At 41.7% G+C, this 13,483-nt stretch overlaps 1 protein-coding gene across 10 annotated transcripts in view; it reads right to left on the bottom strand.

Annotated features, from left to right (window-relative positions):
- The window catches only part of MS4A8 (membrane spanning 4-domains A8), a 64,886-nt gene that overhangs the window by 19,542 nt on the left and 31,861 nt on the right, over nucleotides 1-13,483 (bottom strand). For 8 of the 10 annotated variants that reach the window (XR_007156079.1, XR_007156077.1, XR_007156082.1 and 5 more), the window contains one exon: nucleotides 7,751-7,953. The exons of the other annotated variants lie outside the window; for them this stretch is intronic. The gene's annotated coding sequence lies outside the window, so the exon portion shown is untranslated. Of the gene's footprint in view, nucleotides 1-7,750; nucleotides 7,954-13,483 lie in introns of those variants that run through there. 10 annotated transcript variants of the gene reach the window in all.

Here is a 13,483-nt window from a genome sequence, read left to right as displayed (position 1 = left end):
GAGAGTGAACTTGGACTTCTTCCTCCTGACTTCCAATTTCATTGGTTGAACACCACCAGAAGGACAAGAATAGGGAGTACAGATGACACAGTCCACATTGGTCACCTTCCCGGGGTACAGAGCAGGGCAGAGGTCCTGCTGGCTATGTCTCACCCGCCCCTCCAGATCTCCTCTCCACCCTTCTCTATTCTCGTGTCCCTGGAGACTAGTCTTTTTATGGATTTCATCAACAGGCTCCCTAGCTCTCTGGCTTCTGATGGGTCTCCAACAACAGGACACCCTGTTAGGAAACTGGAGGGGGAAAAAGGGGCAAATGATTTATTGCCTCAGTTTCCTCCCTGTGCTTTCGCCAAGGGCCGGTGGGTCCCTTGACCATGGGTCACGACTGTCCAAGTGGCCCTCTCCATGCAACTCTCTTCTTCTGGGTCTGGGGTGCCACTCTTTTCACTTGCCTATGCAGGCTTCCGGGGTTACGATTTAACAGCTTTGGGACATTATTCTGTCCCTTGTGGTTTCTCTACACCCTGTCCACATTTTGTAGAAAACTGCTATATTAAATGTCCCTCCAATCTTACCCCTTGTCTCCTCTTGGAGAAGGCCTGGGTCATGGAAAGCTCAGGGCAACTATGTGAACATGACTTTTAAAATAATTTAATGGACACATTTTTTCTTTTTTTTTTTTAACTTTTTTTTTTTTAACGTTTATTTATTTTTGGGACAGAGAGAGACAGAGCATGAACGGGGGAGGGGCAGAGAGAGAGGGAGACACAGAATCGGAAACAGGCTCCAGGCTCTGAGCCATCCGCCCAGAGCCCGACGCGGGGCTCGAACTCCCGGACCGCGAGATCGTGACCTGGCTGAAGTCGGACGCTCAACCGACTGCGCCACCCAGGCGCCCCTGGACACATTTTTTCAACGTTCTCTTTGGATAAAAATTCATGCATATGGATTTCTCACTCATCCAAGAATTAAAAATTGTTTTCTCGTCGTTTGAGAAAATTCTTTTCCCTCTAGTGAAAGCCCTTATGAATTGAGAGCTGGGAGTAGGGAAATCCAGGAAGATGCTGGAATACCAGTGGGGGCTTCAGTCTTTTTGGTTCAAAGGCATCATATCTGCAGGACCTATGTATTTTCCAAGAAAAGAACATTGGAGAGAGTCAAAGTGTACAGAGGTGAATCGGTGTGTAGATTTCTAGAATTCTCAAATTTAAAGAAAGGCTTAGATTCTACTGCCCAATCCCCTCCCCCCCCCCCCCCCAGTAAATGTAAGCGTTTCAAATGCTGAAGCCATATAGTTGTAAAAGCTCCCTGTTCTTCAAGATTAAGTTAGATTTATGAAGGATAATGAAGGAAACGTCTCCTTTAGGTTTCCTTTGAATTGGGTTGATGGACCATCCTTGGAGGGCATTATGGGATACAGGTTGTAAAGTCTCTCAAGACACTGGAGCTCCATTTCAATCGGTTTCAAGAAATTGGTTAGCCCTTCTATGCAAAAGAAGGTAAAGGATTTAAAAAAACACTCTAAGGGGCGCCTGGGTGGCTCAGTCGGTTGAGCGCCGACTTCTGCTCAGGTCACAATCTCGCGGTCTGTGAGTTCGAGCCCCGTGTCGGGCTCTGTGCTGACAGCTCAGAGCCTGGAGCCTGTTTCAGATTCTGTGTCTCCCTCTCTCTGACCCTCCCCCGTTCATGCTCTGTCTCTCTCTGTCTCAAAAATAAATAAACGTTAAAAAAAAAATAAAAAAAAAAAACACTCTAAGAAGTGCTTGCTTCGGCAGCACCTATACTAAAAAACCTCTAAGAAGTAAAAGAAAAAAATAGTTAAGAAAAATCTCTCCAGGCTGCGACAAAATTAAAATATATACTTTGTAGTCATTGTATACGAAGAGAGCCAAATAGTGAATTACAATCCATAATTTGTACAAATACGCTAAATATTGTTGTCAGACAACAGAGTCTTATAATGATTTTCTAATTAGAAAAAAAAACTTCCTAAGTGAAAAACTAAATAATAATAAAGCTGTGGTTTGAAAGTAAAGATTACACTTGGAAACTGTAAAACAAAATAACGTACAACTATCGCATGGAATAAAAGTTTAAATAGGATTCAGTTTTTTAAAGCATTACCCCTTCTTTGCCTAAAAATAACCCATTAATTTTTTTAATGTTTATTTATTTTTGACAGAGGGAGACGGGGCGCGAGTTGGGGAGGGACAGAGAGAGAGAGAGGGAGACATAGAATCTGAAGCAGGCGCCAGGCTCCGAGCTGTTAGCACAGAGCCTGACGTGGAGCTGGAATTATGAACCAAGAGCTCATGACCTGAGCTGAAGTTGGACGCTTAACCGACTGAGCCACTGGGGCACCCCCCTCATTTTGTTTTTTAATGATAAAAAGAAACAATCTAGTACATGAAGACCTCATGTTCTCTGCCTAATTGACAACAGGCTGACACTCTGTACTCATGAAAATAATTATATTTAATTTAATTATATATAACTATTCTTATACAGGTGACTGTAGCATATTCTTTTTTTTTTTAGTTATTGAATATGGTTTTATTGCATGAATTCAGTCTCAAATATTGAGATATAAAGCTAAGTCAATTTTTCATGTTCTCGAACACAAGGATGGGTTTTCTCTTGCCCTGTTAATTCCCAAAGATGTGCTTAACTTAGAGTGTTTCCCTTCCCGTAGGTCAATTCCTTCTTCGTATATATGTACAAGAAATGTCGACTATTAGATGCTCCATGGTCTCTGGGGAGTCCAGATGTTCCTGTGGCTTCTAATACCTCAATCTATATTGAATTCTTCATAAGCAAACATTTCTGGAATGATTCACCCACAGCCAGGAAACAGAGTGTTTGTATTAAGGAGAGGGAAATTACGGCATAACCAATATGACAAACAACCCTTCTTTGAAGGTCAGGGACTGCTCACCAGTACCGTGTATTAAGAACACGGTATTAAGAACACTGTATTAGCAAACAGGCTTAGATGAGACCACAGAAGAGGTGCCTGGGTGGCTGAGTCAGTTGGGTACCTGACTTTGGCTCAGGTCCTGATCTCGTGGTTTGTGGGTTCAAGCCCCACGTCGGGCTCTGTGCTGACAGCCCAGAGCCTGGAGCCTGCTTGGTATTCTGTGTTCCCCTCTCTCTCTACCCCTCCCCCACTCATTTCTCTCTCTCAAAAAAAAAAAAAAAAAAAGACAAGGCCATAGAAAAGCAAGTATGTAGACAAAACTTATAAAAATAATTCCTTAAAAGGTCAAAAGAATAGCATGGGTTTAGAAGTAAAGTCCTTTATCCACCATGTTATCTTATATGAAATTTTGAGTGATGCATTTGGGAGAAAACCTAGAAAGTCTCTGGTCTGGCTTTCTTATTTCACACGTGATTTAACTGACACGCAGAGAAAGGCAGTGACTTGCTTACCAGGACACAACCCGTTAGTGGCAAAACCAGGCTTGCCCTATCTTCCAGCCCAGTGTAAGACCTTCACTGTAATATAAGGTACAAAAAAATTATAATAGGGGCCCCTGGGTGGCTCAGTCGGTTAAGCGTCCGACCTCGGCTCAGGTCATGATCTCGCGGTCCGTGAGTTCGAGCCCCGCGTCGGGCTCTGTGCTAACCGCTCAGAGCCTGGAGCCTGTTTCAGATGCTGTGTCTCCCTCTCTCTCAGGCCCTCCCCCATTCATGCTGTCTCTCTCTGTCTCAAAAATAAAAAATAAAAGTTAAAAAAATTTTTTTAATTATAATAAAATATCTATTTCATTGTATAAAATTTAAAGGCTGAATATATTAGAAGATGTAATAGATGCCTGAACATTTTTATAATCATAAGTTTATATTTAAGAGAGGTAAGAAAATCAGAAGCCATCTGTATAAGAAATGCAAAAAAAAACAAACCCAAAAACGAAAAAAACAAAAGGATCAGAGGTGGGAGCGAAATTATTGCAGTAAGCGATAAAGAACAGAATTAAAAAACAAACAAACAAACAGAATTCTTAGTAAGATAGCAGAAAGAAGGATAAATGTTAACCCACGTGGGCAGACCGGGCCGAGGCCAATTTCAGAGTGCTGAAGCTAGTATCCGAGTATGACTGAAGAACAACGGGGAAAAACCCAGGTGTGTAACTTCGATATGGGATGTTGAGGAGAGAGTTTTTACCATGTGTTATAAAATATTAAAATATGCATGTAAGGTGATGTATTAGGGTTCTCCAGAAAAATAGAACATATGTATATCTTTCTTTATATTTCAGACATCTATATAAAGAGATTTATTATAAGGCATTGGCTCACATGACTATGGAGGCCCAGAAGTCCTGTCACCTGCCCTCTGCCAGCTGGAGCCCCAGGGAAGCTGGCGGTGTGGTTTGAAAGCCTCAGAGTCAGAGGCAGATGGTGTAGATGCCAGTCTGAAGGCCTGAGAGAGGCGGAAGTATGATGTCCCAGCTCCATCAGTCAGGCAGAGAGCAAATTCAGTCTTCCTCTGCCTTCTCATTTTATGCAAGCCCTCAGTGGATCGGACGGTGCCCACCCACACCGGTCCGCTTACTCAGTACACCAACTCCAATGCCATTCTCTTCTGGAAACACCCAGCCATGATGCTTAACCAGGTAAACATCATTTGGCATCCTGCCGGCCCCTCGAGCTGACACACAAAATCAACCACCACAGATGGCAACAATATGCACCACGTTTAGAACAGCCACCTGGGTGGCTCAGTTGATTAAGAGTCAGACTTTGGCTCAGGTCATGATCTCACAGTTTTATGAGTTCGAGCCCCGCATTGAGCTCTCTGCTCTCAGCACAGAGCCTGCTTCAGGTATCTGTCCTCCTGCCTCTTTCTGTGCCCTCCCCACTCCTCAAAAATAAGCATTAAAACGATAATAAAAATCAAATGAGCTCCCTGTATTTCTTGTTTTTTTTTTTTTTTTTTTTTCCAATTTGGTAATTCATTTTACCTTAAAGCTGTCTTAGATCTCTTCTGTTACATGTTTGCATGAGACAGTGACAAATGCAGGCTGATACAGTGTGTTGTGTGGGTAACTTACATCCCACGGGTAGCATGACCTTTTCTCCTATTATTTTATGTGGTTAATCCCTCTTGGGGAAGTCCCAAGTGAAAAACAAAGTACACGGCGGCTACCTTCCTGGGAACTTGGATATAGGATAATTCCCGAAAGTTATTAAGTTCTGATCTTAGATAATCATAAATAAGTTCATCTTCCTTATGAATGGCTGGTGGGACACTCAAAAGTCCCAAGAGACAATTCATCATCGTCTGGGACTGTCCTGAGCATTGCAGAAAGTTCTAGCACTCCTGGCTCTCTTTCTCTAAAAGCTTTTATTGGCGTGTCAACCTGCTTCGCTCACCGCGACAAACAAGAACGTGCTCATAATTTCCCCAGAAATCCCACGATGGGGTGGTCCTTCCTTTGCCCGAGAGTTGCTGCGGTGTGCTTTTTCAGCATGAGTGGAAGCACGCCCACGTGCAAGAACTGACATCATGACAGGCCGCGGAGTACTTCTGAAAGTCTGTCCTAGGTTTGGGCTAGGTTTGAATAGAGAGCGGGGCACACGTTTTATGGGAAGATGCTAAAGGAAGTTTGTAAAACCACAGACTCATGAATGCCTTTGACTGTGCACATCATCTGAGATCAATGGGGGCGGTAAAGCATGCAAACGGAGTTAACAAAAATTAACTAGGCAGAATTTGAGCAGCATGTGAGCTAAACCGCCTAGAGGCTCTGCCCCCCACTCTCTTAAGAACTTGAGATCTGTGGTCAACACGACACTTGAACTCTGGCCGCCTGAAATGCTCATGAGCCCGCCCGTGGGACTGCTGATGCCCCTCTGGCAGCTGCCACCGGCAGGAATTCATGTGCTAGCAGATGTTGTGTTAGAGATCACAGAGTATTAGTTACGTGTGCCAGTGGATTCCACGTTTTAGGAATACGTGTTCATGGGAGAGAACTCACAAAAGGGCTGACGGTCGTGACCGTGTGGGGTGGCGTGTCCGCCCTGGGGGCGCTCAGGTTCCTGCAATGGAACTGACGCTGTTTTCTCCTAGGGAGCGCAGGTGAGTGGATGGTCCTTCCAGTCCTGATGATTGAAACATCCTCGTTTAAGCTCTCAAGGCTCAGAGTTGACGATCTTAAGCCTTCCATTTCACATCTGAGTCCAAGTTTTGCCCCCCGCCCCCTAACAAAGAAGGGTGGGCCGGTCTTTTGGCTCCAGTGGCTTGTAGAATGGTTCGTGGGAGGGCTGGGGACCGCTCCCACCCCCACCTGATTCCTTTACTTGCAATTCGGGCACCCAGGAGATACCTGAACTGTGACTGCTCGTGGAGAGGTGACCGTCTTCCTCGCTCACTACATGCCTTATTCCCTGTGCATATAACCCCATGTCAGGATACGGTCCTCTTTCTGTAGATTCTACCTTCATTCTAGGTGGGTACGTGGAGGCTTCCACTGTCTACAGTATCAAGTAGACAGTTCTGAGCAGTTTTTTTCAGGTGGCGGTGGCCTCTTTTGTAACCTGGCGTCATCTTCCGGCTGACATCAGCAGCAGCATTTTGCAGAGGTGCCTTGCTGCGTGTTCTATCAAATACGTATCCCCCATGCTGTGGGACGTGGGGGTGTGAGGATCACCCCCTCTATAAACCTAACACTCTCTAAGGAGGGGGGATGTAGTGCTCATTACAGTGAAAAGCCACCTGTGGTAGTTTTCTAGGCTACCGTAACAAAGTATCACAAACGGGGTGGTTTAGAACAATAGAAATTTATTGTCTCACTGTTCCGGAGGCCTGACGTCCAAAATCCAAGATCAGGGTGTTGACAGGGTCATGCCCCCTCTGAAACCTTTAGGAAAAGATCCTTCCTTGCTTCTTCCTCGTTTCTGGTGATTTCCCAGCAATCTGGTGTTTCTTGGCTGGTAGATAGATGTATCCCTCCCATCCTCTGTCTTCATGTTTTCTCTGGGTCTTTACATACTCTTTCGTGTGTGTGTGTGTGTGCGTGTGTGTGTGTGTGTGCCTCTGTGTCCACTTTCCCCTTTCCATGAGGACACCGGTCATTAATATGGGGTCCCACCCTAATGGTCTCATCTTTATTGTAATTACCTCTATAAAGACCCTATTCCCACAAAGGTCACATTCTGAGGTACTGGGGGACTGGGACCCCAACATATCTTTTTGGGGGGACACAATTTGACCACAACAGCACCCCCCCCCACCCCAGCAAGCTCTCCAGTGGTTTTTATGGACTTAGAATATTGAGCACATCTGCTTTCAGAGGGGGACTCTGGTCACTAATTCTTGGAAAATAACAATTCCACCTAGCCTCCTATATCCTCGTCCTACAGCTATAATGAGAAGAGCTCATAAATGATAATCAATAATCATTTATTGAGGGATTAGAATAAACCAGAAGCTCTTCTAAGTCCTTTAATGATGTATTATAATTTAATATTTGCATCTACTCCGTGGGCTAGGAACTATGATTTCTGTGTTACAGGTGACGAAATGAAAGCACAGTAAAATCAGAAGTCTTGCCATTGCTACCTTGACATTATGCCTGCCTTCAAAGTCAGAGCAGTTCCCGTTCTCAGATGACGGCGTCCCTTCGCTCAGACCGATCTCCTCCAGCCTAAGATAAAGTAGCCATTCACCTTTACTTTCCTATAGTCCCTGGACCGGCTGTATCTGTCTATGCTCACTCAGATCGTTTTTAAAAAGGGTGGAGTCGACTTGTGATCAGATTGCATCCTTTATTGAAGAAGTAGGGAGAAGGCGCACTGGGAAGGACTTCAGTAGCCTGTGTTTTCCGTGAGGCCTCTTGAGAACAATCGCGGAGTTCTTCCCCAGTTCACGATTAATCTTTCGTTCTTGATGGGAGTCACACTGGTTCTTTGTGAGCTATGTAGAGACACTGCACTGCGACAGCTATGGACCTGGGGGAGTGGGTGATAGCAGAGTGATCACCGTGACACCAGAAGATACGAGCTTAGTCCCGAGCCGCTGAATCAAAACAAGACAAAAAACAAAACAAAACAAAACAAAACAAAACAAAAACAAAACAAAAACCCCAGCAATGACAAACACACACATATGCAAACCTAAAATGTGACCAGTTGAAACCACACTGAGAAGATAACACCCACTCTGTCCGGGGGGAGAGGTAAAAATGCCACAGACCTGTGGCCCGTCAGAAACCAGAGGTTTCATTGAATTACAACCATCACATTCAACTAAAATATAAGTCTTCAGAAAATGACTTGAACCTTCGGCTGGCCTGTGGTGGGTGCTAAGAATCCTCTGGGGTGCTCTACTTCCTATTCTAGGTCAGAAGGAGAAACAACCAACGGAGAGGGGAGCTGTCTGGCTTAGACTATAGGATTTGGGGGGGCGGGATCCCCGCAGAAGGCATTCTGATGGGGAGAGCCCACGAGATGGTGATGGGATGAGCGATGTGGGCTGGTGAGGTAGCCTTAGGCTTCTGACCATCTGTCAGGAGGATCTCCCCCTTCTGGCAGTGGTGGACTGAGGATAATTGAACCCCTGGAAAGTGAAACCACCGATAAGGAGGGACTACTGTATATATAACAGCAAAGTTTGATCGAGAAACCCTCCCTGCTGCTAGAAAGGCTTCAATAGCATCCTGGTACTTACAGGCTAAATTCCAAATTCTTTTCTAGGGGTGGCTGGATTCTATTAAGATCTGGCCTCAATTTGCCTCTCCAGCTTCATTTTCTATCACTTTCCTCTATTTATTTATTTATTAAAAATTTTTTTTTTAACCTTTATTTATTTTTGAGACAGAGAGAGACAGAGCATGAACGGGGGAGGGTCAGAGAGAGGGAGACACAGAATCTGAAACAGGCTCCAGGCTCTGAGGTGTCAGCACAGAGCCCCACGCGGGGCTTGAAATCACGAACCGCGAGATCATGACCTGAGCCGAAGTCGGACGCTTAACCGACTGAGCCACCCAGGCACCCCTCACTTTCCTCTAAATACTAGCCTACAGGAATCCCTCGAATGTGCCATGCTGGCTCCAGGCAGAGTTTTAGGCTGATTTACCAATATGTAGGTTTTGGTGGGAGGGATTTAATGACCTATCTTGAAAGAATTTAGACAAACTCTGTAGGTAAGGAGATAAGATTATCAGCCATTACAACCTATTTCCTTCTATCACAATTTAGTGATTGTTTCTATCCTTTATTCTATCCATGGCGTGTATTATATTGACTCTTTCCAATTTAAAATAAATTATGTGTTAAAATACACATAATAGTTATTATCATAACCATTTTTAAATGCACAGTTCAGTGGCATTAAATACATATATGATGTTGTTGCAAACATCACCACCATCCGTCTTCATTGTTCTTTACTTCCTGTAAAACTGAAACTCTACATCCATTAAACAGTAATTCCTCACTCCCAGCCCTTGGCAACCCTCATTCTCCTTTCTGTCTCTACAGTTTTGACCACTCTATCTCCTATGGAGTAGAATCACACAGCATCTGCCTTTTTGTGACTGCTTTATTTCACTCTGCATAATGTCCTCAAGGCTTATCCACGATGTAGCACACGTCAGAATTTTCTTCCTTTTGAAGGCTGAACAGTATTCTATTATAGTTGTATACCACATTTGGCTTATCCATTCATCTGTTGATGGAAACTTGGGTTGCCACATTGTAGCCATTGTGAATAATGCTTCTCTAAACATGGGTGAACACATAAATACCTCTCGGAGACCCTGCTTTCAATTCTTCGGGGTATATATGCAGAAATGGAATTGCTGGATCCTATGATAATCCTATTTTTAAATTTTCAAGGAACAATCATATTGTTTTCCACAGCAGCTGTACCGTTTTATGTTCCCACCAAAAGTGCACAAGTGTTCTATTTTTTCTCACATTCTAGCCAACACTAGTTATTTTCTGTTTTTTCTGTCTTTTATTTTTTTGATAATAGCCATCTTTATGGGTATACAGTAATACCTCATTGTGGTTTTGATTTGTATTTCCCTAATGGTCAGTGATGTTGAGCATTTTTCCATGTGCTTATTGGCCATTTGTAGACTTTATCTGAAGAAATCTCGATTCGAGTCCTTTGCCCATTTTTGAATTATTTTTGTTGTTGAGTTTGAGGTGTTCTCTATATATTCTTGATATGAACCCCTCATTATATATGTGATTTGCAAATGTTTATTCATTGTGTTGCTTTTTTACTCTCTCTTTAAAATGTTTATTTTTGAGAGAGAGAGTGCATGCGAACGATCAAGCAGGAGAGGAACAGAGAGAGAGGGAGACACAGAATCTGAAGCAGGCTCCAGGCTCTGAGCCGTCAGCACAGAGCCTGATGTGGGGCTCGAACTCATGAACTGCTAGATCATGACCTGAGCGGAAGTCGGTGCTTAACCCGGGCGCCACCCAGGCCCCCCCTTTTACTCTGTCTTTTGAGGCACAGCATTTTTAATTTTCATGAAGTCCAATTTATCTGTTTTTTCTTTCATTGCCTATGCTTTTGGTGTCATATCCAAAAACATCACTGCCAAATCAAATGTCATGAAGCTTTGGACTCATGTTTTCTTCTAAGAGTTTTATTTTTGGTCTTACATTTAAGTCTTTGATCCATTTTGTGTTAATTTTTGTACATGGTGTTAGGTAAGTCCAAATTCATTCTTTTGCAGGTGGGTAACCAGTTTCCGAGTACTGTTTGTTGAAAAGACTGTGCTTAACGTGGTTTTGATGATTGTATCTCTGTAGTAAGTTTTGAAATCAGGAAGTGTGAATCTTTCAGCTTTGTTCTTTTTTTTCAAAGTTGTTTTTGCTATTTGGGATCCCTTGAGATTCCATATAAATTTCAGCATGGGTGTTTCTGTTTCTGCATAAATGGCATTTAGATTTTGATAGGGATTGCATTGAATCTGTAGACTGCTTCGAGCAGTATGGTCATCTCAACAACATTGATTCTTCCTATCGTGAACTTGGGATGTGTTTCCATTTACTTACATCTTCTTTAATTTTTTTCAGTAGTGTTTTGTAGTTTTCAGTGTGTAAGTCTTTCAGCTACTTGGTTAATTCCTAAGTATTTTATTATTTTTGACGCTATTATAAATGGAATTGTTTTTGTGATTTCCTTTTCAGATTTATTCAGGATTTATTTCTGGACTCTTGGTTCTACTGCACTAATTTTTACGTGCAGTAAAAATTACGATTTATCCTTATGCCAGTAGCACAATGGGTCTTGGTTATTATAGTTTTGTACTTCCTTTTGAAATTACGAAGTGTGAGCCCTCCAACTTTGTTTTTCTTTCTTTTTTTTAAAGACTTTATGTATTTATTATCATTAAATAAATATTATTATTAAAATAAATGTTATTAAAGATATTTATTTATTAAATATAATTTTTAAATTTTTAAAAATATAATTTATTGTCAAGTTGGCTAACATACAGTGTGCAAAGTGCGCTCTTGGTTTTTGGGATAGATTCCTGTGGTTCATTGTTTACATACAACACCCAGTGTTCATCCCAATAAGTGCCTTCCTCCATGCCCATCACACATTTTCCCCCTCCCCCACCTCCCTTTGTTTATTTATTTTTTAGAGCAGTTTTACGTTTGCAACAAAATTGAGAAACAGGCACAGAGAGTTCCCATATATCCCTTGTCCCCACACATACATAGCCTCCTCATTATTGACATCACTCCCCAGAATGGTAGATTTGTTACCAAGGATTCACCACCACTGACATACCATAATCACCCGAAGTCCATAGCTTACCTTAGAGTTAACTCTTGGTGTTGTATATGCTGCAGGGCTTGGGAAAATGTATAATAACATCCATCATTATATATGTATACATCCATGTATAATATCCATCATTAGATAATATCATACAGAATATTTTCACTGCGCTAAAAATCTTTGTGCTCTGCCTGTTTATGCCCCACCCCACCTTGGCAACCACTGATTTTTTTACTCCATAAAAAGTAAACGTACCCATAGTTTTGCCTTTTCCAGATGTCATATGGTTGGAATCATACAGTGTGTGTACTTTTCAGGTTGGCTTCTTTCAGTTAGTAATACGCATTTGAGGTTTCTCCATGTCTTTTTCCTGGCTTGATAGCTGATTTATTTTTAGCACTGAATGATATTTCATTGGATGGATGGACCACAGTTTATTTGTTCATTCACTCACCGATGGGCATCTAGGCTGCTTCCAAGTTTTGGCAACTATGAATAAAGTTGCTATAAAAGCCCGTGTGCTGGTTTCTGTGAGAGCATAAGGTTGCAGCTCCTTTGGGTAAACACCAAGGGACTGATGGCTAGATTGTATGGTAGTATGTTTAGTGTTGCAAGAAATCCTCAAAGCCACTGCCTTCCCAAGTGATTGTACCATTTTGCTTTCCCACCAATGCAATGTTGCTCTCTATTCTCACCAGCATTTGGTGAAATCAGTGTTCAGATTTCGGCCTTTGTAATATGTGTGTAATGGTTTGTTTTCTTTTCTAAAGATCGGTTTGGCTATTTTGGGTCCATTCCATTTTCATATGAATAGTAGGATAAGCTTGTATAAAAATCAGTGGAGATTTTGGTAAGGCTTGGGTTGAATTATAGATTAATTTGGGGACTATTGCCATCTTAATATTAAATCTTCTGATCCATGGACATGAATTTTTTCCATTTATTTAAATCTTCTTTAATTTCTTTCAATAATGATTTCTAATTTGTGGTAGACAAGTCTTACACTAATCTTAATTTTTTTCCTGAATATAAATTACATAAACATTTTACGTTTTGATGTTATTGTAATTGTGTTCTCATGTATAGAAATAACAACTGATTTTTTGAAAAATATGTTGATCTTATACCCTTCCAACTTGTTGAACTTACTTGTACTAGATTTTCGTGTGTGGATTTCTTGGAATTTTATAGCCACAAGATCTTATCAGCTACAAAGAGAGTTCGTGTTACTTCTTCCTTGACCAACCAAACTGAATATTTTTATTTCTTTTTATTGTCTAATTTTCCTGGCTAGAACCTCCAGTACAATGTGGAAAATAAGTGGCAAAAGCAGACATCCTTGTCTTGTTCCAGATCTTAGAGCAAAAGGATTCAGTGTCTCTCCATCAAGTATAATGTTAATTGCAGATTTTTTCCCCACACCTAACTGCCGCTTTTCAGGTTGAGGAAATTCCTTTCTACTCCTAGTTTGTTGAATGGTTTTTTTTTTTTAATCATGAAAGGGTGTTAGATTTTATTAAATTGTTTTTTTCTCTGTCTATTGAGATGGTCATGTATTTTTTGTTTTTATGTTATCAGCATGGTTATTACACTGATTGATTTTAATGTTAAACCAGCTCTGAATTCCCACGATAAATCTTAATTGGTCATGATGTCTGATACTTTTGGTATGTTGCTGGATTGTATTTGAAACATTTTTTCCTTTGAGGTTTAAAAATTTATATTCAT

This window comes from Prionailurus viverrinus, chromosome D1 (genome assembly GCF_022837055.1).
Source record: "Prionailurus viverrinus isolate Anna chromosome D1, UM_Priviv_1.0, whole genome shotgun sequence".
NCBI classification, from domain to species: domain Eukaryota; kingdom Metazoa; phylum Chordata; class Mammalia; order Carnivora; family Felidae; genus Prionailurus; species Prionailurus viverrinus.
This window is presented reverse-complemented; position numbering and strand designations above follow the sequence as displayed.